The following is a 27,743-nucleotide window of genomic DNA, read 5'->3' as shown; positions in this document are numbered from 1 at the left end:
GGTGGCACATGCACACACATACACACTCAACTCCGGGTTAGACATGTGAAGGAAATGTTGATCTGATCTTGATCTGATTCTATACCATCTAGTCATTTATTTGTCTCTGGATCAAAATGAAGTGAAGTGGCCCTGGGGCTTAAGTATTTACACTTCTATGCAATTACCACAAACACCAATACAAGCCACCGTCTCACCTTCTGCATTCTCAGCTTTTTGAGGGTGTACTTGGAAATGTGCAGAATAAATGAGACGTTTGTTTTTAAAATTGAAATAAAAACTAACAAAATAACAGAATTTGTAAAAGATTCCACCTAAAAGTGATGATAGTCCAAAACTAATAGATGGTTTTTAGGATGCATTACTTGTTTCTTACAGCAATCAGTTTTATCTTACAAAATGTAACCAAACTTTATCACTGTGACACATGACATTAAAATATTAAACCTAGAAACAAGATGCTTACTCTCTACCATTTACTCATACTGTTTTTTTTTAAGTTATTATATTGCATCCATTTAATAAAAAAAGAAAAAGTATAAGGCTGGAAGTAAATCTTATAATAACTGACAGAAATTATTAGCTAATTATTCAATCCTATATAATAAAAGAGTAATATGCAAATTGTCCCCTCAACCTGGAGTCCTCTGGGAGTTTGACCAGGGAGCAGGGCTGGCCGGGGGAAGGCAGGGAGTACCCGGCCAGCAGCAGGCAGCCACTTGGGACCCTACTGGGGCACAAATTTCGTGCACTGGGCCTCTAGTATCAACATAATATATAAAGATGGGAGGGCTGATTATGGTGTATATCAGTGATGGCAAACCTATGTCACCTCTGACACGCAAACTCATTTTTTGGGTTGATTTTTCTTAAATGGCATTTAAATATATAAAATAAATATCAAAAATATGAGTCTTTGTTTTACTATGGTTGCAAATATCAAAAAATTTCTATATGTGACACGGCACCAGAGTTAAGTTAGGGTTTTTCAAAATGCTGACACGCCGAGCTCATAAGGTTTGTCATCCCTGGTATATATGAAAATTAAGGCAGTAAATTCTAAGAATTCTCATCATGAGGAAAAAATAATTTTTTTCTTTATTTTATATCTATATGAGATGATGCATGTTAACTAAAGTATTTTGGTAATCATTTCATTATATGTAAGTTAAATAATTAAGTTGTACAGTGCTGTACTTCAATTATGTCTCTATAAAACTGGGGGTAGGGGATGATGAGAGGCTCAGAACATACCCAGAGCTATTTTATCTCTAGTTTATTTCTTGCTATTTATAGCCTAGGAGTTTACTGAAATTTTTGATAGAAGGAACTGTTAATTAATATCACAATCACACTGTAAGTGCACCTATCTAATTTCTACGTGCACGGTAAGTAGCTCTTTCTTTTTCATAACTGCATACTATATGTATATATACACACCAACAGACACACAACACTTATTGTATTTATAAATAAAAGGACAAGGTATATACTTACTGTAAAAAATTGTCTGAACAAGAACTGAGTCTCTTTCTGGTGTTTTATTATGCCACACTATAAAATGAATTTCTGGAAACTTTGGCTAAGTTTAAAAGAACTCATCTCGGGTTTGAGATTCCTCTCCTTAATTACTAATTTATGTAGATTACATCCCTAGGAGTCCATAAAATGTACACAAGTCAACATAATTAATAATCCCCATTAAATATATTTCATAATGATAAAAGGATCAATCATAAAGCTATAGAAATATTAAACTGTGTGTACACCAAACAACAGGGCCTAAAATATATCCAGCAAAAGTCAATAGACCTGAAAAAAGAAATAGACAAACTCCCAGTTATAAGTAGGGACTCCAATATTCCCCTCTTGGCAATTGATAGAACTACTAAACAGAAAATCAAGCACATAGAACAAACAAATTTCATAAGCAATAACCAGAATATAAATGACAAATAGAACAGTCCAGCGAACACCAGAAAAATACTCAATTTTTTTTCAAAAATATATATAGACCATCTCATGGGCCATAAAACAAATCTCAGCAAACTTTAGATAGTAGGGAGGGCCAGAGAGAAGGAGAGAGGTAGCTGTCACTATAAAATGGTACCGAGAGATCCTTATTTTGAAACTTTTCTGTATCTTAAATATGGTTATAGCCACACAAATGTATGATAAAATTTCATAGAACTAAATACATACACACACATATGTAATTCAGTGTATATAAACCTGGTGAAACCTGAATAAGGTCAGTGATATGTCATATATACTTCATGCTTGGACTATTAGAGTTAATGCAATATGTTAATACTGGGGGAAATGTGGTGAAATTCATATGAAATTGCTCTTCTTTTAATTTATTTATTTAAATCCTCGCCGGAGGATATTTTTTCTATTGGTTTTTAGAGAGAGCGAAAGAGAGGGAGGAAGGGGAAGAGGGGGGGGGGGGAGAGAGAGAGAGAGAGAAACATCCATGTGAGAGTGACACATCCACTGGTTGCCTCTTGCACATGCCTCAACCAGGGCCAGGATTGAACCTGCAACCAAGGTACATGCCAGGAATCAAACTCATGATCCTGCAGTCTAAGGGCCAATGATCTAACCACTGAGAAAATCGGCACTCTAACTTATTCTTAAAATTACACATTGATCTATAATTATTTTTTTAAGTGTTCTTAAGGATAAGCAGAACTAATGACCATGATCATAGTAGCTACTTACCAGGTATCAAATGCAATGCTAAGACCTTATAACGTATTTTTCATTGTTGAGAGCTCTATGAAACAGGCACATATTATTAATTCCTACTAGTATTTCACAAATAAAACACTGACATTTTGAAATTCATAACATTTGCATAAGAGGATATAGCTTATTAGTAAGAAAGAAAGGATTTAAACTTTAGAGTACAAGAGCTAAGACTCTTGATTATAACACTTTCTTGTTTTATGAAAAAAAGCAAGTTTGTTATCTCATGTGTCCTTTATATTTATAATTGGCATAATGATTAGTAATAAATTTGTAAATATTTATAAATAGATGAACACAATCATTAAACCATCAAATTTTATTATCTGAAAGCACGGGAATAATGGTGATAGAGAAAGAGAAAGTTCTATGTTCCTTCAAGTCATAAAATTTGGAAAACAAAATGAAAATGTGCTCTTCAGTTTCCTCATCGCCTGACTAGAGAAATGGATGCCTCATATAACTTTTAGATCCTATCTCTCAAATATCAGATGTCTGGAGCAAGTTTTTGGCATCACAGTCAATTTATGATTGACATTTTTAATGAGTGTAAGAAATGCCAATATTTTGTGTTGTTGATAAAACGATCCATATGTTTTACATTTCACACACTTAGGCAGCTGAATTGACATTCTTTTGTGAAATGTTAGGTTCCTAATATGATTCCAAATGCAGGCAGTAGACTAACCCATTTCCATAAGGAATTTAGAATATGCTAAAGATTTTATTCTTGTTTTCATCTGCCACTTGGAGTTTTTAAGTACCTAGAATGTGCAGACTAGTGTTGCAATAGATTAATCTTAATCAAGAATGGCAAATGCTCTGTAGACGAATTAACAATATTATTTGCTAGCACAAAGGAATGGACCAATAATTTCATATCAGAGAGCTCAGGAGACCCTCACTGGCATGTAAACAGGACTTGTTCCAAAGTGTCAACTGTCCACATCAGATCTGTAAGCTTCAGGAGGGTAGAAAGTCAGTGTGTCTCCTTTCCCACACTGTTCCCAGCAGTGAGAGCAGTGTCTGGCACACAGTGAGGATTGTTGTATCAACAAAGTAGCTGGAAAATAACTAGTACACATCACAGGCAAGCACATTTAGATTTTTACCCATTTACTGCATATTGATCCTAACTGCTGTGTTTATTTGAACCACATCCCAGTCAGTCAGCTTGGAATTAAAATCACTGCATTGTCTTCTCTCGCTCTTAAACTTTGGCACAAATAAATATCTCAGTACAGTATTTCAGACTGCTTTTATTTCCCTTTTCAGAGTCTCTTGCTAATATAATAACCCAAATTATTTCCTTGGAATTCCTTATTTCTCCCTTGGCTTATACATAGCACAATAGAAACAATTTTCTCAAGATATATCTTTATATTGAGAATATAAAAGTCATCTATGCCTTTTATCTCATTCAAAATTCATAATTATACATTTTTTCTTGTTTGGAATAGTAGCAAACCAATACATTTCCTCTTATCACCTTTAATGTGAAAGCAATGATAATTTGTATATCATTTAACACTGGAATACATCAAAGAAAAACACATAAAATAAAATTTTTTCATAGAAATACCATTTTCAAAAGTTAAAAATTATTTCACAAGGAGAAATACATTTATTCTTGTTATACAGTAAATTTTCATTAATCTCTAGTAGTCATAATTAATATTTTTTATTAATTCCCTTAGCTTGTATATTTCTAGTTAACCTCTTATAAGTCTCAGAATTTGATTTCTCCAATGACCAGAAGCGGCATTTAAATATAAAATTTAGCAAATTAGATCACTGACACTGTGTCACGTATCCTCTACCTTTTTGCCTTTTCCAGAGTCCAGTGGAGACTATAATTTAAAACATTTAATTATATTTTTACATTTTGAATAGGAAATTATCTTGATTTGTTGTTCATAGAAATCTTAATAATTATTATTAATTTTAATTTCCATAATGTTAAATACTTATATAGTAATACTAAGTAGTTCAACTTTTTGAACTAGAATTTTATATTTGCACTCAATTTTGTCCTTGTAAATTTAAATATTTAAATATGTGAAATGCCTTTATATAATACTTAATTTACTGACATTATGTTGTCCATTTTATATTGGATCATTTGCTTTTTCCTTATTTGTTGGAAGTTTTGTGTGTATGTTTTCAATTATAGGTGTTTAAAAACTATTTAAAATTTTTTATACATGCTTTTATTGATTTCAGAGAGAGAGAGAGAGAGAAATAGAAACATCGATGAGAGGTCATAAGTGGGGTACATGTGTTAAAGTCTTGAGTGAGATATATGGTCATGTATTTTTTTCTCATCTGATAGTTTTAAATTTAGTTTTGCTTTTTACACAATTCTTATTGAGCCTAAAGGTCAATTATATCACAGATATCCTTTATAATTTTTCTCTTTAGATTTTTTCTTAGAATAATCTTTCTTAGTTTTAAACAGATATTTATGTTTAAATTATTTTCTTAAGTTATAATTTAGTACTGTTTAACATTTTGTGTTTTCATATTTCCTAGAATCTTCAGTGATGGTATGGTAAATTATGTAATGTTAACAGAGATGCTCATTATAATAGTTAAGAAAATTATTTTACTCTAAGCTTTCTCTCATGTCATGTCTTCAATTTTCCAGGAAAATACTCAATTTATCAGATGGGATTTCAGAATCCAGAAAGGTATTTTTTTCCTTGTATTTTTTTACATTGATGTGCATTATTGTATAGTACATTTCCAATTATTAAAATGTTTTCTTTGCAAGCATTATTCCTTTGTAGAGGAATATATTAATTTTAACCATATGTAAGTTATGAAGTTTTTATCCACCACCTTGTTTAGTTTTTAGTTCTTTGTATTTCTTTGTATTTTTATTTGTTCACTGTTGTTGTTGTTTTGGTTTTGTTTACTGTAAGTAGTTTTTCTTTTCTTGTTAGGAATTTCAAAATAGTCTAGTAGTGATTTTATTCGCTCATACCTTTTAAATAGCCTTCTTAGAACAATTTTAGATTTAGAAAAATGCTGAAAGATAATACAGAAAATTCTGATATACCTCCTCATCCAGTTTCCCCTATTGTTAGCATATTACATTACCAAGTGATATTTTTCACAACTAAGAAACTAAATCGGTGCATTATTATTAGCCCCACTCCAGCTTTTATTTATATTTAAATAGTTTTTCTATTAAAGTCCTGCTTCTGTTACCAAGATCCCATCCAGGACACCACATTGCAGTTAGCTGTGATGTTTCCTCAGTTGCCTCTGGTTTATGATAGTTTCTTAGTCTTCCTAGTTTATCATGACCTTGACATTTTAAAAAGCATTGAACAGGGATATTGTAAAATGTTCCTCAATTTGGGTTTGTCTGACACTGTATTTTTCTCATGGTCTTAGACGAGGTATGGTTTTAGGAAGATACCAGAGATGAAGTACTCTTCATATCACCTCACATCACCAGTACTTGCTATCAACATGACTTATCACTGATTATGTTAACCATGGTTTCCCACTATAAAAATGTTACATATTTCTTCACTTTCTCTCTAGATGCTTTGAAAGCAAGTCCCTAACAATAGCCCACATGCAAGGGACTGTGCATGGTAGTTAATCTCCACTTCCCAGACAGAGGTTTAACATGAATTATTTGCCACTCTTCTAGAAGGAAGATTTTTATCTTAACTCTGATTTATTTATTTAGTATTCATTTATATAATCATGGACCCAAATATGATTTACTTGGTACTTTGGGCACTGTAGTGATATATAAATGCAAAAAATATATATATAATTAACTTTTTTCTCTACCTATTAGTGTCAAGAATTAAACAGTCTTTGTCACGTCTACTCTTACCTATTCTTAGTCTCAGATATGGATTATTTCAAACCTCTTATTTTACAATCTAATCCTTCTATTTCTTTTTATCTAAGTAAATGGAGATTTCATTCTACCAGTTACACAGGGGAAACTCTGTGTTTCCTTTGTCTCCTCTCTCTCTCTCTCTCTCTCACCCCACATCAAATTGGTCATCAAATTTGTCACCTTCATGGCAGAATGGTTTGTTTATGGGAGGCCTCAAAGCCTTGAAAGCACTCTTCAACCCTTAGTCCTTAGTATTTGCTATCCTTTCTTACTGGGATAACTATCCCCCAGATAACTTCAAGACCCAACTCCCTCACTTCCTACCATTCAAGTGTCACCTTAACAAAAAGGCCTTTCCTTATGGCCCTTTCTATTCAATTCATCTGCTTTATTTTACTGAAGGCCATTCATTACAACCTGTTTTGTGCGTGTGTTTTATTGTGCCTCCACCATCCACACTATATGTACACCACATATAACAGCAAGGTTATATCTGTTTCATTCATTTTTTTTATCTCTAAGACCTAGCACATAGTTGTCATTCAGTAAATAATGCAACATCTGTGTTTAATAACATTAATGTACACATTGCAATTTATAAACCTATTTATAGTGTTTATATTTTTCCTATTGTTTTTTTACAGAGATTCCATATCACTGAATAACTTATTATGATTTATATCACTATTGGATGCAAATATGTCTTTTAATTACTCTTTATTTGAAAAAATAAATAAATTTTTTGAGATTTTTTTTCCTATGGCCAGAGATAATTTAATCACAATCTGTTTTACTCAAAGTTCTATAGAAATGGAATCACTGTTTTTGGTACCCATTTATGTATTTGACAATTTTCATGCCTGTTTTACTAGTTTTTTGAAGTGTTTTTTATATTTCTGCATGAATAAATAGAGTTTTTGTTTGTTGTACTCTTGAAGCACAGTAACTACTAAGATGTAGGTCTCTTTTCATTAGGAGAATCTGGTCCAGAGGTAATTAGAGTGAAGGGCTCAGGGAAATGCTCTGTGGGTTTGGATCTAGGCTTTAACTTTCGCCCTGCACTTCAATTTCTGCTGCTGCAAAATGCTGATAATAACAGCACTCCTTTAAAAGGGTTTAATAGGGTTAATAACTTGTGAACATTAAATGAGTTTATAGACACAAAGACCTTTGGAAATTAATTATTATTACTAATGTCCTCACGATCACCATTATCCATATAACCTAGTATATGGTAAATGCTTACATTAAAAAAGAAAAATATTTTCAACTTTTTTCTTATTTCTTCAGTTGCTTGTCATCTACTTTTCATCTGGGATTCTGTGGGTGGGTGGGAAGAGATCAACTAAAGAACTTGTATGCATATATATATATATATGCATAACCCATGAACACAGACAATAGGGTGGTGAAGGCCTGGGGTGAGGGGCAGAGGCGGGCTATAAGGGGTCAATGGGAGAACAAAGTGGACATATGTAACAGTTTCAACAATAAAGATTTGTAAAATGTTTCAAATATTTCATCCATGATTATTTCCCTTATTTTCATTTTTGCCCCTGTCATTTATTTTTAATTATGGGAACTTTAAACTTATTATTTTGCTGATTTTTTTTTGTTTGGATGACCCAACATGACATACTGCTTACATTTTTAAAAATTAGAAATCCTCTTTTAAATTTAACAAAATTCAAGTCAACAAATACTTGTTGAGCTCCTACTGTGTACTGCATGTTATCCCATGATCCTTTTCTGATCTCAGGTTCTTCTTTGAGTCTGCCACCTCTATCTCCCTGTACAAAATATACCTTTAAGTTTGTATTAAGAATAAAATTTGTGAAAAGGGGAATATAACAGAATTTATTATAGTGGTTAAATGTTAACATGTGAAACACCCTTTGAAAAGCACCTGGCATATAGAGTTTTGAATGTAATATTAAGTCTAATAAATTGCAAATATGAAAATTATAAATTTACGTTTTCTTGACTCATTATAATTCTTTGTCACAGGGAGACATGTTTCTTCATATTGTGCTCTTTCTTTTGAATGGCAACATTTTTTCATGTGCAAGATTTTTTCTTTGTCCCACCTTTAACACAAAGAGGAATTAACTTTCATGTTGTAAACTGAGGTAGGTTCTGCTAGAGATTGTTGAAAACCCACATCTCTTCTTGCAAGTTACTGAGAAGAACATTTCGGTTTTCTGTAGCCTATTTGGTTATTAACGAGATTTGACAATAGGCGAGGTACTGAGAGAAGACAGGAAAGAGAGGATGGGTGGTTTTCCCTGTTTGGTGTGGAAGCAGCTGGACTCTGGCGGCAGCCACCTATTCATCACCTGGCAAGGATGCACTACCTGAAAACCGTGGGTCACTTCATGGTCACTTTATCTAGTCCACATGCCAGGCTATAAGCTGCAGCCCAGGGTAATCAACACCTCCATCAAGGTCTCTGTTCCACATGACCTCAGGGGTTTCAGAGAAAACTCTACTGGAAAGGCTACTGATGTAACTTAATCCTTACCCCTTCAAATTATGAGTTCCAACTGTCAATTTACAATGTGGCAGGAAGGTTCTGTACCACATTTTCCCTTTCATTCAGCTGTTTTTACCTGTACTTTGCTGGCAGAAGTGTCTTTATGCTTTTCGCATGTATATACAATCTTTTTTTTTCTCATTTATAATGCTATTCATTTTTCTGTTTCATAGCCATTTGAAAATGAATCTAGGTTTGGGGCAACTTAAAAACATATTCTTACATTTCATATCACAGGTTCAATTCTTATAGTATCAAAATAACATCTTGGTGGAATGTCACTATACTTCACCATACTCATTAATGTGATACAACAAAGAATAATGTCTTCCTACATAAAGACAGAACCAATTACTAAGGAATGAGAGGAAATTAAGACAAAACTTTTCCTAAGACACAACCTCATACATATTCACCTTACACAGATTTTGTTGCATATGTTTCATGCTAATACCCTGTATTCATGTAAACCTTGAAAGAATGGTTCCTCCCAGTGTAAATGAAAGCAACACTTGAAGTGTGGTATCTTAATTATAAATGATATGAGTCCACTGTTTGAGAAGCTTTTCCCCAGAGATTACAAACAGAATGAGGTGTACCCAATTAAGCTTCAGTTTGACAAGAATTTTCCTTGATGCTTATTGGCAACCCTCAGATAACTCATTCAGAAGTAGAGATTCAAGCACTCTCAATGACAGCAGGATCCTGCTTTCTACTTTCTGTCTTTCTATCTCTGCATATGGAAATACCAAAACTCCTATTCTAATAACGAGCGCGCGCGCACGCGTGTGTGTGTGTGTGTGTGTGTGTGTGTGTGTGTGTGTGTGGTAAAAGGAACAAAGAAAAGGAAAGAAAATGTACTGCTGCCTATTTTTCTCTCCATCTAAAATGATTTTTAAATTATTTTTCTCAACATGTTATCTACAACTACATAGCTCAAAACCAAATTAAAAACTATCTTCTTCATAATGATTTAGTGTTTACGTGAAAGAAATTTACATAAAAATGCATATGCACATATATGTTAAAATAAAGCAGACATTGCTGCCAACCCTCAGAGTAACTGAACATATACAGTTAACAATATAATCTATATATATATATAAAACCCTAATATGCAAATAGACCAAATGGCTGAACAACTGAACACCTGGTCACTATGATGTGCGCTGACCATCAGGGGGCGCGTGCAGAACATGGCGGGCATCGGCTGTGTTGGGATGGTGGAGCAGGTGAGTGGGGCTCCAGACCAAGGTGGGGCGCCAGTTGCTGTCATTGTGGGGAGTCTCTGGTGGTTACTGAAAATTCTTTACTCCCGCGCGCCGCGGTTCCACTGGGCGCTTGCACCTGCTGCTGGCGCGGGCCCCACTTGCACCTGCTGCTGGTGCCAGCCCCAATTGCTCCACGCAGTCACCGGGTGCAGGCAGGGCTGTCAGTGCATGGGAGCAGCAGTGGCAGGAGAGGGGCTGCTGGCAGACAGGGGACCAGGAGCCCCGGCGGGAGGAACCAGGCAGGGGTGTGGAGGATCGGCCAAGACCTACCCCTGTGCCCGCCGCAGCCTCGCAGCACAAAGTTCCTTTCAAGGTGCACAGATTTGTGCACTGGGCCCCTAGTATTATATATTCTTATAACACAAATAATCTGAAATTAGGATAGTAGGATATATAACAAAAGAGACCAAACAAATACAAAAACTTACCAGAGAATAAAATGTCACCATTCTAAATTTATAAAACTGCAGTCTTAAAAAGTAAACAGACTAATTGGCCTATCACTTAGCAAAGATGATTACGCAATATAAATAAAAAATTTTTGACAGCTGGGATAATGTGCCTTAATGGTCCATTGACGGGCAGACTGGTTTCAAGCATCTGCGTATTTATTTCTATTTCCATGGTGGTCCAGCTGCAAGTGTTACCATATTTGATAATATCTTCAATTAGATCTGCACTCTTAATGGCTATCATTATTTTTCATAAACACCCTCCCATGGGTTTCATTCAAAGTAGGCAACAACAAAAACATGTAAGTGATATAGTTAACATTCAGTAATTTTATGTCTCATTTTACCATAAGAGTAACAAATATTGATAGGCTTCAGCATATGTATGGCTATATACTGATTCTGTATATCTCAATTTGCCTCCCCAATGATTTTGTGACCTAATCCTTTATCACTATTTTTTAATATATTTTTATTGATTTCAGAGATGAAGAGATAGAAAATCAATGATGAGAGAGAATTACTGATCCAGCCTCCTGTACACCCCCCCGACTAGAGATCAAGCCTGCATGTGCCCTGACTGAGAATCAAACCTTGACCTCCTGGTTCATAGGTAATCACTCAACTACTGAGCCACACCAGCCCGGCCCTTTGTCACTATTTTAGATTAAAATATACATTTATCTGGTACATTTAACAGGAAAGAAGTAGGTCATGTGTGTTAGGGCACACCTAAAGATCCATTCCTTTACTTTGTAATGGATTCCTGCCTTCTTAATCAGCTCGCCCTTTAATATTATGGAAACACATATGCTTCTCCGTGAAGTTAAGATGAAAGCTGAATTACAATTCATTTTCTCCTTAGGGCCTCAAATGATAAAGGTGAATTTAGAAATCTGAGACATGCTGGGCTTTAGCTGAAAGCGAGAAGAGATTTAAATCATCCCCGCAATAGAAAAGCCTGCAGGCAATTAAGGTGGACCAATTAAAGCATTCCAAGTTATTCCCAACGGTTTTTAAATCAGATGTTAATTATCACTAGACTCACTAGGGATTGAACATTCTTTCTGTGTATTAAGACCTACCTGGACCTTAATATGGCTTTGTCAAAATAACCTTTGTCTGGGACAGAAGTCTTCTTTAATTGTAAGGCTGATTAAGCTCTACTATGTAAGAATGGTAAACTCATTTTATTTTGAAGCTCTCTGATAGCCACACTAACTAAATTCCTGTCCAGAATATATCTACCAGTTAAATATAGTCAAGTGAATTCTTGGAGATAATATTGAACCATTTGGATCTTTTTTATTACAAAGAGCCAGTATTATCCTATATAATAAAACCCTAATATGCAAATTGACCGCATGGTGGAACGACTGGTTGCTATGATGTGCACTGACCACCAGGGGGCAGATGCTCAACTAAGAAGCTGCCCCTGGTCAATGGCAGCTCCTGTGTTGAGCATCTGCCCCCCACCCCAAGGGAGGTGACCGGCGGTGACCATTGGGGGCCAGGGCCAGCCGGTGGGTGGTGCCAGGCCACCAGCCAAAATGGGTGCCAGCGGGGGCCCCTGATCACCCTGCCCTCCAGTCGCCCCACAGATGACCTGATCACCAGTCAGGCCTAGGGATCCTATCCTATATACTGGGAACAGATTTAAAAATTAAAACCTGGCAAGGCTACTCTAACACTGAAAAAACAGGATGATGCAGTGATGACATGCATGGACTCTGGCTTGCACATTTTGTGGTCAGCCCTGATTGCCACTTACAACTGTATGACAAAGCCAATTACTCAACTTCTCTCTGCTTCAATTTTTCCACCCAGAAGATGGGGAAAATGGTACTACTACTTCAGAAGGATCATGTTATGTACTACTTTTTATAATTAGAGCAAAACAATGTAGCTGCCCATACAAAAGCAAGATGCCTTTCACCTGTATGAAAAGTATGGTCACTGGTGAATGCAGCGTCCCAGATGGCGAGAGGGATATCTGACTGCCGGTTTAGGCCTGACATCCCCCAAGAGTTCCCGGACTGCGAGAGGGCATAGGGTGGGCTAAGGGACCCCCCCTCCATGCACAAATTTCGTGCACAGGGTCTCTTGTAATATTTTTAATCACTGGATAATTATAATGCTTTTTTGGGAAAGAATTATAAATTTATTAGATTATCTAGTAACCAGATTGGCTGAGCCCAAAAATGGTACCTGTCTAAAATGCTTTTTAATATCTAAAATGTTTGGGGTTTTTTGTTTTTTTTTAAATAAGAAAATAAATAAATGAAACTATCTTACATATGACAAATACTATAGCTCTAGTTTACTTCTTGGAGAGAAAAAAATTTGGTTACTTGGTGGTGTCTTTGCCTGTCAACTCTGAACTAAAACCTCAGTTGTTAGAGTATTATATACATACAGATTATCTAGAAGGTAATATAGATAATCTGTTATCCCCACCATTCCTTTTCTGAAACAAGACAATGTATTTCCTATGATCTATTTTTTGTCCATTATATACTATATTTTGTGGCAGAAAGAAACAGACCTTGATTTGAATAGTGGCCCTTCCGCTGATCAGGTACATATCATTTGGCAAATGACTTACATGAGTCTCAAACTCTTCACCTTTAAAAAGTGGGTAATGAAATCAAGTGTGCAGGGTTTGTTGAAAGGATTAGAATTTAATATATGTGATATACTACCACGTGCCTGGAAATAACTGAATGTGTGCTATTATTATTATTATTAGGATTCTCATTCTGGTAGAGTGTTTCAAATTACCTGATCACTACTATATTCACCCTTTGTACGCCATAAGTGTGTATAGACACAAGTGGTAGACCTTCCCTACATGGCACACACATCTATAGCCACAAACCTTGCATATCAACTCTGGTTGCCCAATTTTAAAATCAGACTTGTTGGTGAAATCTCTGGGTTTGCAAAGAAAATTATGGTAACTTAAATTCATAAATATTCTAGCACATATGGAAGAAATTCCAATATTGTCCCATTTTGGATGCATGGCAGTTAACTGGTTAAGAATCCTTCATAGGCATGGAAACTTACTATGTCCTGCTGTAATATTATTTAATATTTGGAGACAAATAATAAAGAATTAATGCCTCTTGGATATTTTAAATGTTGCAGCTTCAGAGTTATCCAGGATATGTGTCAAAAGTTGTTTTCTACAAATCTATGCTAAAGAGTTCCGTTTCACTGTAAGCACATGGTGAGCGTGGGCACATCGAGAACTGTCTCATTTGTGTCTTCCCATCTGCCAAATCGTACAGAACCTACTAAAGTGAGGTGGAGCATGAGCCAATTTTCTAAGAAGCTTTAGGAAGGGCACATGTGAAACACTGGAGGAATACAAGACCAGAAATAAACAGTTGTATAGCACAATCTCTTGCTAAGAGTACTATTTCCAAGACTGAGCTAAATTTTATCAGTTCCCTAAGATGCAAGCCAGGAAATGACTAGTATGTAACTTTGTATATGGCCTACTTAGAGTTTCCCTCAACTTTCAGCTATAGAATTTCAGTTTCCCATAAATCTCAAAAGGTTCGATTTGCTGGTAAATTAGGGTGAATATAAAAGTGTATGAGCAACAGAAATTGAAAGAACAATATTGGTGGTTTGAGGAAATTTTGCTAGGCCATGTGGTGAGCAGAAACAATAGAAGTTGAAGTCAACGAGTGCCCCTAGCTGGCAGGTATTTCAGGCAAGAGATGTGAACATGATCTAAAGTTAAAGGTTTATATACTTGAAAAACAACAACAATAGACAGTCATGCTGTGTTTAAAGATGAATACTTTCCACAAAAATATGAAAGTAGTCCATAGGTTAGGACTGTTTTGAATCAAACAAGCTAAACTCAGACCATCATCATATGTGAGTAAAATATCAGTTACCAAATTTATAATTTTTAACCCACTGAAGATTAAACATTCAATGATTCCCCATACTAATTGTAATCACTTGAGCTGTATATAATAGTGCTTTGAGAACATCAGTAGCTTAAAATTGATAACAGTTCCACACTAGAATTACACAGCCAATTAGGTGTCTCTTTCATTTGTCACACCAGATTAGATTTCTGGCCCATCTAGTTAGGCAGACTGCCTCTGCCAGTGACCAATATGAGCAATGTTTCAACATGAGGAAAAGAGAACACAATGATGTAAAAGGTGAAATAAATTAGCAGGTCTCACTATGTATGCTTCCTGAGAATACTTCCATGGAATCATATATCCAGGGCATATTAAACATAAATAATAAAATATACATCTGATACACATACATCTGACTCATTTTGACATGAAACTCTTTAAGGACTTTAAAATATCTCTCAGGACATTTGTTTCTATCACTTTGAATAGCAGTTGAAAAGCATTGTCTCACCTCCAGGTTTAAAAGAAAAAAACAACCACCTAGTCTGTTTGGTTGTGGATAGAGCATTGGCCTGTGCACTGAAGGGTCCCTGGTTCGATTCCTGTCAAGGACACATGCCTGGATTGCGGGCTCAATCCCCAGTAGGGGGTGTGCAGGAGGCAGCCAATCAATGATTCCCTCTCATCATTAATGTTTCTCTCTCTCTCTCTCTCTCTCTCTCTCTCCCTCTCCTTTCCTCTCTGAAATCAATAAAAAATATACTTTAAAAAAAGAGAAAAAGAAAAAAAACCCACTAAATTGTGAATGCATTGCTTGATAGGACTGAAATACTTAAAGCAGTATTCAGGCAGTAGCATTTACTGGGGTTCTATTCCACTGCCCCCCATTTCAATGTTACTTCTGGCTTTAGGTTACCTTTCCTCATGGTACCTTGAAGGTTCCTCACAGTTTCTGCGGGCATGTCTTTTTCTCACACAAAAAAAATGTATACAAGCCATCCTGTCCAACCACCGGAAGACAAAAGACCTTAGTCTACTCTAATTCGATCATGGTAGACCATATATCTTAAAAACAAAACACGTTTTCTTGGTTTCCCATTTGTTTCAAGAGACTTTTGCGAAAGTAGTATACCTGGCCATTCTTTCCACATTTCCCTCTCTCATTGTAATAAAGCAAACATGTTCTATATAATTGGTGAGGGACCTGGGTCTTCCATCTTCCAGCAAATTTTTTCTGGTAGAATACCAGGGGTGGTTTTTTTTTGTTTTTTTTCCCTGAACTCTTGTTGCTTCCTGTACTTACACTGTGAATATCACATCTTTTTTGGAATTTCTCCTTTTCTTGGCTGCAAGCTTTTCCAAGGGAAAGATGAAATATTTATCACCATATCTGCAGCCTGTAGTACAGTGCCAGATCCACAGCAGATACTCAAATATGGTTGACGATGAATATGTTAACCTAAAATTTAATCAAGTAGTGTCACAGCATGTTTTAGATTTGCCAATGTGAATTCATATTGCATTTTCTCTACTGATTTCTTCCTTCTACTTTCTTCAGTTTCAACTTGCTATGCATTAATCCTTTCACTTGGGGAAGAAGCATTATAGTGTGAAAACTTGATCCTTATTCATTTACACTGCTTTTAAAAATACTCATCTGAAGGCTAGCTGTTATTTGGTATTCTAAACTGAAGGACAAACCAGATCTTCTCATGTAAGATGTCTAGGCCTTGCAGACAGAGGAAATATCTAAGTTAATTCATAATTATCTAGTAATTATACACTATTAACCATTGCATTTATCAGCTCTAACAATATTGTGGGTAATTCATTTATACTTCATTTAGGGGCCATGCATAAAGAAAGTCTAATCATTATCCCTACTTGGAGATTTCAAGTGGAAGTAGGATTAGTTCTAGGAAGAAGAGTACAGAATCAATGGGGAGAATGAGTTTACAAATTCCCCGAGAAGCTTTTTGGTTCATTGAAAGACTTACCCTGAGGTAGATCATCCAAATTTGGGGGCTTGGGTCCAGCATTAGACACAGTCCTGTAGCTTGTAACATCTCTTACAGCAAGTATGTCAAATTCTCAGCCCACAACAAATATTTTTGTGGCCCAGCCAATATAACAGTATGTAGGAAATGTTTTAATAAAAATTTTGTAACTTAATTTTTACAATATCCTGTTATACATAATTATTAATAACAAACTACAATGTTTGCTAATGACTGATTACTATAATCATGTCGCATTCATTGCTCTTACGCGCCTTAAGCGCAGGCGCCCCATTCTCTCCACTAATACTAGCAGCGAATATTTTAGCAGCCGATTGCCATGTCATTAATCTTGGACTGACTTGTTTGGTGTGCGCAACAGGAAATATTTTGCTTTTAGAGAACAAGAAAAATAGGTTTATTTGCATTACACTTATTAATCTGTGCAGTTATTCATAATCTGGTATGTTAATGTTCAAGAAAAATATTAATTTTTATTAAAATGTTCTATTATTTTATATTAATGATTACTCATTTATTTCAGCCCTTTGTATTCAGCATGTCTCTATGGAAATAAACCTATATTTCTGTGAAAATGTAAGCTTTTGATTTTTTGTGACCCACATAAATTTAAGCCTTGTTTATTTGGCCCATGTTATCCTTTGAGTTTGACATGCTTGTCTTACAGGGAGTCTGTGCTCTGGCCTATGAGGTGATAAATTCCAGAATATCTCTTGAACACGTTCCTCTGAAAGGTTTCTGCATTTGTGGACTGAAGTATCCAAGTACGAAGAGCTCCATCTTCTGGAGCCCAAGTATGTGGCATACTTTTCTGACCTAAGCTATAAGAGAGTGAGAATATCCTCTCTGGAAGAACACAGTGGGATATAAAAGGGCTAGCTAGCTTAATTGGAAAAGGTTTAGGAATGAGGAGGATCCATGGGAGAGGAATACATAGATGGAGGCTTGTAAATGCCAAAATGTTATCTTACTTATACAGAGGATAGAGAAATGCCACAGGAAGAGGGGGTCCAAGCAGATGGAAACATTTCTGGCCTGAGCAATTAAAATAGCCATAAACCAAAGAAAGAGGTATCTCTGGCCTGGGCAGCCAGGAGATCAAAGGCAACTCCAACCAGCAAGATAAAGGGGAGAAAAAAAGGGGAACACCATGTGGGCTTTGAGCTTTGGAAACTAATTCCAGGTAGCAGGATGACCAATGAGGAAAACATGGGGATCCTAAATTAAGAAAAGGGACCAATAAAAAATGGGTCAGGTTCAGACAAAGCACTGTAGCACATATAAACAGGAGACAAAGGGACACCAGGAGGGATTTTTTTATTTCTCCCATAGACAGAGAGAGCATGCATTTCCCACTGGGGGGCCCCTCCCCATGGAGTCCCCTTTGGGGACATCTTTGCCCAGATGGAGTTTGTATCTGCTTCCAATAAACTTCTGCATTTTTTATTAAGGAAGCCTTTGTGTCCATGAGTTTATTTTTCAAACTTCGTGAGGATAACAACCCACGGGAATAAAAGTCTGCACCCCGAGCCCCACGTTTCAAATGCACCGCTAGGTAGACAAGTGATTATCACAAAATAAAGCATAAAATAAAGGACCAGAATCATTCATTTCCAAAGAGTTAAACAATGAATCAACATATTCACAGGCAGAAGCAACAGATACAGTGAGCTGATCCTACTCCTATAATCCTTTAGTTTAGATGTGAAAACTGGACGCTTCAGATCAAGCTTTTGCCATGGTCATTGGAAAAGTCAAAGAAAAAATAACTGGACTTTCTGATGCTGTGGCCAATGGTAGTTGTAGCAATCAATGGAAAAATAAAAAAGACATAAGCACACTGATTTAGAACACTTTGTTCTGACAATTACACTATGCTTTCTAAGTAGTTACATGAAAATGAATATCCTTCCGCCTCCTAAATTTCTTCTTTAGAGTTTCCATAATGTCCTATAGATCACATTATTGTAGCTCTTAAGGCACATGAGAAGCATGGTCTGTGAGCATTTGATAATGAGGATTCTGTCTTACTTGTTATGAATCCCCTACTGTGGTTATTATCACACAAAAGCATTTAATCATTTTTTCTTGAATAATTGACTAATCAGATTTGTAAAAGTCCGTGATCAAGAGAAGACTCTCAGCTAGTTTCTAATCTGATTGAAAACTTGTTTAAGTGCAATTAGAAAAGCAGAAAAACAGTACCTAATTATTTTCCCTTGCTTTCTTCTAATAAAATCAAAACTTTTCAGAAGGAAAACGTGCTTATTAAATCTCCTTTTTCATCTGTATCACAACGATTTTATGATGGCTGGAGTTCCTAGAAGGAAAATGATGCTGACTAATATACATGTAAAATATTACTATATATAACTTTTATTGAGGTAGGATATTCATCATCTATATAATTTTTACTTCTAGGATAGAAGTCACAACCTATAGCCCTTGGGTCAAATCCAGTATTCAAACTGTGTTATAAATAAAGTTTTATTTTAACACACCCATCCCATTCTTTTATATATGTTTGCTTCCAAGCTACCATGGCAGAATTGAGTAGTTACAACAGAGATCAATGAACTGCAAAACCTAAACTATTTACTATCTGCTTCTTTCTAATAAAAAAGTTTGTCAACCCCTATTAGGACATAAACTAACTCAAACTTCCATCCCTTAGACAATTTTTAATATCTTTCCTAAATTTCTTAAATGTTGCTTGGTCTTATAAATTTCTATAATCAAAAGGAGTTGCATTAATAAGACTGTTTCATGTTGTCATCTTCAATTTACATTTTCAAAGCATTTTAAATAGGTTATAGACTGAGGCTTTTTGGTGTTGTTATACAAGTCTTGATGCTTTGAACCAAAGTAGTTACATGTGTTTATTTATGCCAACACTTCTTATTTAAATAAATTAGAAATCCAATAAATGTCCTGGAAAAAGAATGAACCAAGATACTTTTTTATCTTTCTTGGGGGGAAAAAAAAAAGACATTTACTCTTTATATTAATTTGCTTCAAACCTGAAATTTTTATATTTTCCTATTTAAAGTGGTTTTTTGTTTGTTTTTTGTTTGTTTGTTTGGGGGGAGGGGGAGCTATAGTCATATAACGAGACACAAATGTCAATGTCTGACTTAAAATAACAGTAAATCAGCCGAAACCGGTTTGGCTCAGTGAATAGAGCGTCGGCCTGCGGACTGAAAGGTCCCAGGTTCGATTCCGGTCAGGGGCATGTACCTGGGTTGCGGGCACATCCCCAGTGGGAGATGTGCAGGAGGGAGCTGATCGATGTTTCTAACTCTCTATCTCTCTCCCTTCCTCTCTGTGAAAAATCAATAAAATATATTTAAAAAATAAAAAAAGTAAAATAACAGTAAATCATTCCTTCCCTAATCTCATTTCATTTTCTCTTTCTGCCCCCAGTCTTGGCAGAAGAAACATTTCTAGGATCCATAGGCTTTCATTTCTGGAGAAACAAAGGCAGAACTTACGAGGATTGAGTACTGGGATGACTTTACTACTGCTCCGTCAGAGCCGGAGACATCAGAGACAATATAAACAGCACATGAAGGAGTAAGCGAGAAAATTAGAAGTAAAAGGTTACCAGAGGTCAGGCCGTCCTGCCTTTAAGAATTTCAAGGCACAGTTAGTTCTCCTTTATCTCTCTCCAAGGTATCCTGAAATTAGGATCCTGCTTCACTTTGCTTTGGAAAACACATTTTGCATTTGATCAGGGTTTCTCTTTTTTCCCCAGACCAAAGTAGAATTAGAACAAAATATTATTTTTCTAACACATGTACACAAAACCTACACAGTCCTTACAGCTATCCTCAAAATTGTTGCATTTATACAAAACAGATGAAAAAGAAAAACAGAGATGCTCTTGCTCATGCTTTCCATTATTATTCAAATAATTTAAAAAATTATACTTTTTTTTCTCTTAAAAAACAACCTTCCATTAACCCAATCCTCATATAGCTGCTTCTTTTTCTTTTCCATGACAAAACTAAATTTCTTGAAATAACCTATTAAACTCACTGTCTTTTTTTTCTTAAATTACTAATAGTTTTCTACATCCATAATTTCCCTAAATCTGGGCTCTAAAGTCATTTTACTTGTTTACATTAAGTTCACTGAAACTAACTTTGTATTTACATATAAGTGACCTCTTAGTAGCGTGTTTCTTTTTACTAACTCTTTTTTACTTCTGTAAGCTACAATGCTATCTCAAAGAATACCCCTATCTTATTTGCTAAAGATATTCAACTGCCTATTGCACATATATGCTTGAGTATCTTCCAGATACATCATGCTCAATATCTGGGGATCTAAACTCATCATCTCCCAAACCTACACCTCTCCAGTGATCCTTTTCCAGTGAATAGTATTAATGTCTATTCAGTTGCCTAATATGGGAGAGATATATCTGATTATAACACTTCTCTGTTTGCAACTTTTCAATGGCTTCTACTTCCTTTTAGGAAAAAGTCTACCCTCTTAATCCTGATTTACAAGTGCCATCATGATCTGGTCCCTTCTTCCCTCTCCAATTTTGTCTCTTATACTAGCCTCCTTTACCCTCTATAATCCAGTAACTATGACTGAATTCATTTCAGTCCCTAGACAGTCCCATCTTTTCTCATTTATAAATATGCTCTCTCTCTTTCTCTGTCGGGAATATGTATCTCCACTCTGTTTGATGAGTATGATGGGGATGAGGGAAGGCATGTCTGTTTTCACCATTACATTCCTATCCCTCAAGACAGGGCTTGGCACCAAGTTGGCACGTGGTATAAGACTACACAGAAACATTTGGATTTATCAGTTACACTGTTCTAGGTATCTACTGGCTCTGGAAGTTTTTTGGTTGGTGGTGTTATTGTGCTTTATTTGCTTGTTTGTTTTTAGGCAGTCTAATGAATTTTTAAATGTAAAAGCATTTGAGAAAGAGCAGGTACACAACTTACCACAATGATGTTCTGAAGGCTCTGTGTTTTGAAGAAAAGCTACAATCATATTTTTCAGAATCCCAGCCAGCAGACCGGGTCTCCTTACTATACATGAGCCACTTTCCTAACGAGAGCAATGGGCCAGACTTGAGTTGCAACCTTGGGCCATTATTGCCAACTTTTCTTTCAAATATAAATGAAGTATTTATGCTATTTATGACTAAGTCATAGATAAGAAAAGTTTTATTTTCTATTATTTTATAATGTTGAAAATATTTTTATTATTTTTCCTCATCTACCTTATAGGTTGGTGTTTTTTTTGTGTTGTTTTTTTTTTTTGTGGGGTTTTTTTGCCAATGTAGCTTTAAAATTTTAGATGCATAGACTAAAACAAAAGAGAAACTTTAACATTTTAGCTTTCATGTTTCTAAGCTTTAAATTTGTTACTAATAAATTTGAAACTGTTTTTGTAAATTTGAAACTCATTTTTTAACTACATGTTTTTAATTTCTAACAAAAAATATTCTACATTCATAATGGTTATAAACCTACCCAACTTTTTTATTAGTTTAGGTGGTTGAGATACCTGAAAACTGCAATGTAAAACACCATATGCAATGTGTTCTCATTTCTTCCACACACACAGTGCCGCAGTCTTACACAAGGTACTCGGACACTCTGAGAATGATATATGCACTACAAATGCATTCATACTACCTACCTTTCTAAGAAAATATTCAAAATTTTAGTCTTTTATAGTTCACAACTCGAATCAACGGAAATTAAATACACAGCAAGATCATTTGGAATGATGTGTGCAATTTAATTCAAACACAAAATATTTCCTCCAGATTTTTCCACTATCACTGGTAGATTTTTAAATTAAATTTCAAGAGCCAGATGATTATGCCAGTACCACCAAGCTCATTAAAGTGACAGAATATTTTAAAGAGCTACTAATACATGTTCATCATTAGCCATTAAAAATTTTGCCCCCCGTTATTGGAACAGATGGAAGGAAAAGTACATCTTAGAAACGACTTGGCTAACAGGAGCATAACTTATCCAGAATACATGAAAATGCAAATTGATGTACTTTGCTTCAAATCCTATTGAAAAGATGTTCAAAAGTTTAAAGAGTAGTAGAGCTTGAAAATATAAATTACTTTTTTAATACAATGCAAAACAGGAAATGGAATATGACCAAGAAGGAATATAGAAAATTAAACACAGAAATGAGGTGATTGTATCTGTTTAATACATTATCATAGTGGCAGAACATTCAGGCAAAAGTTGAAGTGTTTGATGTAGACTATTACTATTTAAGTAATGATGACTATTTTTTATGACACTGCTGCTAATATAAACAAATGTCTTTTTTTCCCTGAACTATAAGAGAAAGTTTATTTAGAAAGTCACAGAGGCAAAAGAAGTGAGCTGTAGAAGAAATGGGCTCAGGAAACAAGTTACAAAGGGAAAAAGAAGGGTCCTTGGAGCTTAGGAGAAAGACAGAGACAAGGAAAAGGAACATGGGGGCGCAGTGTGGGAAGAGGGCACAGGTGTGCTCTATAGAGACAGCTACCAGAGAAGGGGTGGGGGAAATGCAGGCATGCTGGAGAAAGAATGCCAACAAATATCTAACTTTACACAGGTCAGCCAGTGATTGGTAATATAAACTTCTATTAATTTTAATTCTGTTTACAAACTATAAGGGTGCTAAAAATGGATAAACACACATTTTTGGAGTAAATAAAGCAGTTCAATCTTTTGAAGAGCTACACATTTATAAACTTACCTAATGATTTACTACATAAATTTATCAAGTTAATTCAGTTTCCTGAGTCTATATGATGAGCTCTTAAAGCATGATAGCAATGTTATTTGGGTAAATTGTGAGAAAGTGTGAAATTCATACACTTAATACATGAAGGAGCTTTAGTTCATATAATAAAGACTAGAGGCTTCGTACACGAATGCATGCGAGGGTGGGGTCCCTCAGTCCAGCTGGCGATCAAGGCCTATCTGGGGGCCAGCCGGCAGGGGGGAGGGACCAAGGGAGGTTAGCTGTGGGAGTGCACTGACCACCTGAGGGCAGCTCCTACATTGAGTGCCTGCCCCCTGGTGGTCATTGGGCATAATAGTGACTGGTCGACTGGTCGTTCTAGACGTTCGGTCGTAAAGGTCACTTAGGCTTTTATATATATAGACTAGAGGCCTGGTGCACAAAATTTGTGCACAGGAGGGGAGGCCCTCAGCCCCATCTGCACCCTCCAATCTGGGACCTCTTGGAGGATGTCTAATGGTTGTCCAACTAAACCAGCAGTTGGACATCCCTTTCGAAATCCAGGCCTGCTGGCTCCATACCACTCACCTGCCTACTGGCCTGATACCCCTAACTGTTCTCCCTTCTGGCCTGATACCCCTAACTGCTCTCCCCTGCTGGCCTGATCCCTCTAACTGCTCTCCCTGCTCGCCTGATCGCCCCTAACCAACTCTGCCTCAGCCCCTCCACTATGGCTTTATCCGGAAGGACATCCAGAAGGTCGTCTGGAAGATGACCAGTCTAATTAGCATATTACCCTTTTATTAGTATAGACCAGAGGCCCGGTGCACAAAAATTTGTGCACTCGGGGGGGAGAGCAGGGCCCCTCAGCCCGGCCTGTGCCCTCTCGCAGTCTGGGACCCCTTGGGAGATAACGACCTGCTGGCTTAGGCCTGCTCCCAGGTGGAAGAGGGCAGGCCCAATCCCTAGGTGCAGCCCCTGGTCGGGCTCAGAGCAGGGCTGATTGGGGAGTTGGGGCACCGCCCCCTGTCATGCACAGAGCAGGGCAGATTGGGAGGTTGCGATGCCACCCTCAGTCACACTCCGGGTAGGGCCGATTGGGGGGTTGGGGCACCGCCCCCTGTCACACTCAAGGCAGGGTCGATGGGGAGGTTGGGGGAGCTCCCCCCTGTCACTCAGAGAGTAGGGCCAATAGGGGAGTTGGGGCACCGCCCCCTGTCACTCACAGAGCAGGGCGGATCAGGGGGTTGGGGCGCCGCACCATCACACTCAGGGCAGGGCCGATGGGGAGGTTATGGCTCTACCCCATCACACACAGAGCAGGGCCCATGGGTGAGGCGGGGGTTGGGGCACTGCACCCTGTCACACACAGAGCCGCAGGGCGATCAGGGGGTTGGGGGAGCTCCCCCCTGTCACTCAGAGCGTAGAGCCGATAGGGGAGTTGGGGCACCGCCCCCTGTCACACTCAGGGCAGGGCCGATGGGGAGGTTATGGCTCTACCCTGTCACACACAGAGCAGGGCCCATGGGGGGGGGAGGGGTTGGGGCACCGCCCTCTGTCACACAAAGAGCTGCAAGGCAATCAGGGGGTTGGGGAACTCCCCCCAACAGGCACAGAGCAGGGCTGATCAGGGGGTTGGGGTGCCTTCCCCTGTCACGAACAGAGCAGGGCGGTTAGGGAGGTTGTGGCCCCGCCCCCTGTCACACACAGAGCCACAGGGCCATCAGGGGGTTTGGGTGCTGCCCCCTGTCACGGTGATCCCGGTGCCAGGCCGCCTCGAGGCTCCACTGATCCCAGTGCTGGGAGGCCTATTACCCTTTTACTATCTAGTATCAAAGCCTGGTGAACGGGTGGGGGCCAGCTGGTTTTCCCTGAAGGGTGTCCTAGATCAGGGTGGGGGTCCCCACTGGGGTGCCTGGCCAGCCTGGGTGAGGGGATGATGGCTGTTTGCAGCTGGTCACACACCCTTCAGGGTGGGAGTCCCCACTGGGGTGCCTGGCCAGCCTGGTTGAGGAGCTGAGGGCTGTTTTCAGGCCGACTGAAGCTCCCAACTGCTCCTTTTTTTCTTTTTTTTTTTTTTTATTCTGGGCCAGCTTTAGCTCTGAGGCTTGGCTCCAGCTCTTAGGCCTCGGCTGCTGAAAGCAGGTATCTGGTTTGTTTGGGTTCTATAATTGAAACACTGTTTCAACTGCAGCTCTGAGATCCTGGCTGGCTGAAAGCAGGTTTCTGGGGTTTTGTTTAGCTTCTATATTTGTAACAATGTTTCAAACTGCAAGCTCAGAGGCCGGCAAGGCAAGCGGGGAACGTTAGCTTCCTCCGTCACTGAAGCAAGCAAGCCTCATGTTCGCTTCAAGCTGCCTGGCTGCCGGCCGCCATCTTGGCTGGCAGTTAATTTGCATATCGCCCTGACTAGCCAATGGGAAGGGTAGTGGATGTACGGCTAATTACCATGCTTCTCTTTTATTAGGATGCTATGATAATTAGAAGGCATCATGAATAAAGTGTTGAAAGCTGTGTTCTTTCATCATGACCTGATTGTATAATTTGTACACTAAATTAGCACATTCACACCGCATCTGTGCAAGTGAAAATAACAAACTCTTAAGAGATATAACATTTGAATAATAGAATATGTAATACCATAAGGTTAACTTTCTGGTACTTATATTTTTTTAATGACAAATGGCTTGAAAATTGATCATCTTGGATATTTGAGTCTCACATGCTCTTACAAATTTTCAAATATATTTTCAAAGGCGTCATGTTCCTGTTAGAAATACCAAGACCCATCATCTGAGTTTCTCTCAGGATAAAACAATTTATCTGGCAGGAATTGGGCGAAAGACCTTCACCTCCATCATTTGCCACAGTAAATAATCCGCTCTGAGCCAAAGACAGATTTTAATCAACTACAAATTTGATTTCAACAACTTCTAAGAAAAACCTCCAGCAAATTCCATTTTCTCACCTAAATGACAGACTAATGATCTCCATTCATATTAAAGGGTTGGAGAGGAAAGTGAGTTTGTCTTAAGGCAGAGGTAATTTAAGTAGAAAGGGAAATTGATGCTATAATTCTATCTCATCTCTTCTGATGGGCTGTGTGTCTCTCTGTCCCTGTCTCTCATTCTTCCTCTTATAACACTTTATTTTCCTCCATAGTTCTTATCATCTGACATATTACATATTAGTCTATTTCCTTATTATCTGTTTTTCCTCTCTGGTATGTAAGCTCCACCATGCAAGGATTGGTCTGTTTGCTTGAGTACCATATCTCTATACCTAGAAGAGTGTCTACCAAATAGTAAGCACTTAAATATTTATTGAATTGAAGTTTTCCCTGTATTCTGAGAGTTCTTATTTCCTTAATTAATATCCCAAACCACTTAAGAATAGATATCCCACTATCTCTGCCAAATTTCAAAATAAGGCTGGCTATATAATTTGTTGAGCCCAGTGAAAAGTTAAATCGTTCAAAAAAATTCTTAAGCAAACAGCAGAGCACTATATTAAGTGCAGGCATGTTTGAGAGCAGGGCCTAGTGCAACTATAGAAGTCTCACACTTATGAATCCTACCATGTCCAAAATCCTTTATGTTTACACTTTTATATAACCAATAAGGAAACAAATGCATTCTTTAACATCCCTAGATAGACCAATGTTTATGGATACCAAGCTATAAAAGGGATCCAACTTGAAATACATTTTAAGTATATAAATTGAATCAACAGAGAAGAAAATGATTACAGAGAAGCCAAAATACAGTGATACTGCTATTCAAACCACACTTCTTAAAAACAAATTTTATGTACTCTCCAAGGTCACTGTTAATTATATGTAACATTAGACCTCTGTATGATTAATATTATACCTGAAAACTACACACATGTTGGGCTATCAAAGAGTGCTAAACAGATGATGGTGGCTCTATATAAAGTTGTATTTCTTCACAGTTTAACAGCCAGTGTATACCTAGGTCTGGAAGAATCAGACATTATTCAAATTTGAGGGACAAAGTTGAAAGATTGCAAAAAAGACAATTTAATTGATTTGCCAAGTAGGATTGCCTAAGAGAAGAGGAGGTAGAGTTAATCAAGACTCAAAATTAGTTTGGTCGAAGGAAAATTAGACATAATGGAACAAATGAGAAATTGTGGTGCTAGTGTCATATCTGAAATGTTGTTATGGTATTCCCTTAGGAGCACTCTGGCACATCATACAATG

Source organism: Myotis nattereri (assembly GCF_964212035.1).
Source record: "Myotis nattereri genome assembly, chromosome: 5".
In the NCBI taxonomy this organism is placed as follows: Eukaryota; Metazoa; Chordata; class Mammalia; order Chiroptera; family Vespertilionidae; genus Myotis; species Myotis nattereri.
This window is presented reverse-complemented; position numbering follows the sequence as displayed.